Source organism: Etheostoma spectabile, chromosome 23 (assembly GCF_008692095.1).
Source record: "Etheostoma spectabile isolate EspeVRDwgs_2016 chromosome 23, UIUC_Espe_1.0, whole genome shotgun sequence".
In the NCBI taxonomy this organism is placed as follows: Eukaryota; Metazoa; Chordata; class Actinopteri; order Perciformes; family Percidae; genus Etheostoma; species Etheostoma spectabile.
The window spans coordinates 9,055,745-9,056,630 of NC_045755.1; the positions used below are offsets into that span (position 1 = coordinate 9,055,745).

The 886-nt window shown below is 38.5% G+C and overlaps 1 protein-coding gene and 1 pseudogene across 15 annotated transcripts in view; both read left to right on the top strand.

Moving 5' to 3' along the window:
- Positions 1-886, top strand: part of nrcama (neuronal cell adhesion molecule a) — a 1,100,153-nt gene that overhangs the window by 680,100 nt on the left and 419,167 nt on the right. The gene's annotated exons all lie outside the window — the stretch shown is intronic.
- LOC116673021 (plexin-B2-like) overlaps positions 1-886 on the top strand; it is a 279,884-nt pseudogene that overhangs the window by 239,697 nt on the left and 39,301 nt on the right.

Below are 886 nucleotides of genomic sequence, written 5' to 3' on the forward strand. Positions count from 1 at the left end.
GCGCTGAAAATTACGTCATCACGCGTTGCTATAGTGACCAGCCACGCTCAGGCTTTACACAATCTGCAATGGAAAACGAACATAGAATGGGCCGAGGCGAGCCGAGCCGTGCCGAACCAAGCCGAGGCGAGCCGTTACCAGCTGTGGAAAAACGCCACAATAGGCAGGTTGGAGTTACAGTAAAAAAAGACATAGGATAGTAGCATTTAGTACATGAATACAAGAAGAAACAAAAAGAAAAGCAGGCAAAGAAAAAACAGGACAATTCATTAGTAAAAAAATGTAAACACAAGTTAGCGGTGATTACATGTTTGGTTATTGGTCAACCAGACATTTAGGATGATTGACGGCTTCATGAAACGGACGTTTTTTGTGTTTGTGTGAAGACGCAGAAGAAGAGTCGTACTCCAGGGATAAACATAATCCCTCCGTCTGTTAAGATCATTGGCTCCATTAGTTACCTCATTTCTATCTTTTCTATCATTTTATCAAATTCGTCATCTTAGACCATAATCTACATTTTCAGAATCTACAAAGCTTTTCACAACAGACAATTTCTCAATCAATTTGCCTCTCTGAGATTTTATTATTTCCGCATCAACGTTTTGAGCCTTTTGTGGAATGCTTTTAACAAGAAGACAAAAAACATTAGATACAGTTGTGTTCAACTAACAGTCCAACATCACTAACCTCATAAATCATATTTTTTGGTAGGAGTGATATTTCTACATGGCAAATAATGTACTAGTAAGTGTTGTAGAGTCATAGAAAACCATCAGAGCCAACAGTCATGACATGCACGCTGCTCATCTGTGTAATTGAATCTGTAATTGAAAGGGGCATGTTCAAAATAATAAGTGTTGTGTTCAATTAGTGAGCTGATTGA